Source organism: Panulirus ornatus, chromosome 58 (assembly GCF_036320965.1).
Source record: "Panulirus ornatus isolate Po-2019 chromosome 58, ASM3632096v1, whole genome shotgun sequence".
Classification (NCBI taxonomy): domain Eukaryota; kingdom Metazoa; phylum Arthropoda; class Malacostraca; order Decapoda; family Palinuridae; genus Panulirus; species Panulirus ornatus.
The window spans coordinates 36,309,907-36,312,697 of NC_092281.1; the positions used below are offsets into that span (position 1 = coordinate 36,309,907).

The window sequence follows — 2,791 nt, forward strand, 5'->3', positions numbered from 1 at the left end:
ACCATTCATCAATCAACATTTAAACACCATCATTTGAACGTAAACCTTCCAGCTGCGTTATTTTACCAGAGTCCTTTAAGATACGTCATATAAACACAAAACTTGAATGTACGTTAAGCTTGTGCAAACCATCATTGAATCTCAAACTTTTGATTTAGAATTGTAATGAAACTGCGAACTTTTAACTCTGTCAAATTACAGCTATTGTACAAAATGATTTACTTAATTGACAAATTTTAATGTCAGTTAATTTAACGATATCCTTTGTGGTTCATCTCTGAAACACAAACCTTTAAACTTTGTCTCTAGAACTAACCACAACCATCAAGTTCTATATGTGGAAAGGAAATTTGTATAATCTGTCAAAATTCGTCGCATAACGCGAACTTTTTCATCCTTCTATTTACGTGGGCCACTCTTCCCTGGCTGCCATTCATATTTTGTCCTTTTAAACTGTGACTTTATTACACTTTCATTCATTCATCATGACTTTATTACACTTTGATTCATTCATCATGACTTTATTACACTTTCATTCATTCATCATGACTTTATTACACTTTCATTCATTCATCATGACTTTATTACACTTTCATTCATTCATCATGACTTTATTACACTTTCATTCATTCATCATGACTTTATTACACTTTCATTCATTCATCATGACTTTATTACACTTTCATTCATTCATCATGACTTTATTACACTTTCATTCATTCATACTTATCTTGTTTCATTTTCGCCGTGGACTCATGGGAATATACTTGATCACGCACAAAATTGTGATCCTTTCCAGTATATATATATATATATATATATATATATATATATATATATATATATATATATATATATATATATATATCTTTCAATATGTTTACTTTCGATAATGAGGAACAGAAGAATAAGCCAAACAAGTAAATTTCGTCAAAGACATCTCTCTTTTCTTAACGCTGCCTCGCAAAGATTTTCATTAATTCAAATTGAAGAAACAGACGTATTTTTCTATTGTCTGGTTAGCTCAGTGGTAGAGCGTGAGTCTCACACACTCAAGGTCGTGGGTTCGAGACCCACACCAGACATAATTTTTGTCTTTTTCTTGTTTCATTTTGTCCGCATCACATGTGTGCAACATTCAGTATGTTCGTCCAACGTTATAGTGAAGATCTTCACAATGAATTGAGGTTTTTGACCTTATCTGAAAGGGTCAGGTCCACCAAGACGTCCTTGAAATCTTCCAGAAGCTTCTGGCGATCCTCCTCCAACTGCTGGGCACATCAGAGTTAACATGGGCCGGACATCGGTTGTGGAACGACTTAATCTGCTTCCGGTAGTTAGCAGGGATGATAATAAGGGCTCTGACCTCATACCAGGTCAGCTTAGTTCCAGTCTATTGCTTAGTTCCAGTCTATTCCTTAGTTCCAGTCTATTGCAAAGAAAATAAAAAAGTAAAACTCATTTCTTTGTGGAAAATTGAGAGGAAAACACGACAGCAACATGGAGATTTACCCTGTGATTATTTTGCCGGCAAGTCGGCAACGGTCGGTCAAACACTATTTTGCCGTGGTAATCTCAGTACTTCATATAATACTATGTCACAAAATATGTTCTTGGGGGCGTAGCTCAGTGGTAGAGCGCTCGCTTGGCATGCGAGAGGACCCGGGTTCAAACCCCGGCGCCTCCATTTTTTATTTGGAAAATTCATTGTTTTCAGTCTTGTGTGTGTGTATATATATATATATATATATATATATATATATATATATATATATATATATATATATATATATATATATATATATCGTTCGATCAGTCAAGTTAAGCAGCGTTGGGTCTGGTTAGTACTTGGATGGGTGACCGTCTGGGAACACCAGATGCTGTTATCCCTGGGGATAGGGAAGAAAGTATACTTGCCACGTATTCCCTGCGTGTCGTACAAGGCGACTAAAAGGGTAGGGAGCAGAAGGCCGGAAATCCTTTACTCTCATTTTCAATTTTTCAAAAGACGGAACAGAGAAGACATAAAGATATTGTAAAGACGTAACTAATATAAGATATAAGAATGAATGGAAGATACGGATGTAGCTGAAACAAGGAGTAATGAAGATTAAGGTGCAATGAAAATTATTCTGTAGTGAAGATAAATGTATATGTTAAGATTTTGTATTGAACATCAAGAAGTAATGATAATGATGAGAGTGTAGTGAAGATGAGGGTTTAGTTAGGGAATAGTGACAATTGCCTTTACAATGATAATAAGGAGGTAACACAATGAGGAACACAAACTTTACAAAGCTACGTTCAAGTCAGACTTTGAACTAAGTTCGGTAAACAGAAAGATGATGTTAAGATGAGAGTGTAGTGAAGAAGAGTATAGTGATGATAAGGATATTGTCAAGATAGGTTGTAGTGAAGATACGAATGTAGTAGAGATAAGGGTTATAAAAGATTAAAGTTTATATGAAATGATTATGTAGTGAAGATAAAAATTATTTTTAGTGAACATCAGAGAGTACAATGGTATGGTAGAAGTAACTGTGTAGTGAAGAAGAGGGTATAGTGAAGATATAATTTAGTGTAATGGATAATGCATTACAAACCTGTGTCTATCCACACAAGTGTTACACGTCCCAGGTAAAGATATATTCTAGAGATAGTGTATATCTAACATATATATGTTTTATAAATATTCATAAAAAGTTTTCCTGAGGGACAATACCTAAGACTTTCGTATTAAGGTTGATCAGTTGTAAGTGACCAAGCTTTACAAAGGTGTGTACATTGCCAC

The 2,791-nt window shown here is 34.5% G+C and overlaps 2 non-coding genes across 2 annotated transcripts; both read left to right on the forward strand.

Annotated features, from left to right (window-relative positions):
* Positions 1-1,013: 1,013 nt before the first annotated feature.
* TRNAV-CAC (transfer RNA valine (anticodon CAC)) lies at positions 1,014-1,085 on the forward strand. The gene has a single exon. It is a non-coding gene; the product is annotated as a tRNA-Val (tRNA).
* Positions 1,086-1,615: 530 nt separating this feature from the next.
* On the forward strand, positions 1,616-1,687 carry TRNAA-GGC (transfer RNA alanine (anticodon GGC)). Its single transcript has one exon. It is a non-coding gene; the product is annotated as a tRNA-Ala (tRNA).
* The last annotated feature ends 1,104 nt before the right edge of the window (positions 1,688-2,791 follow it).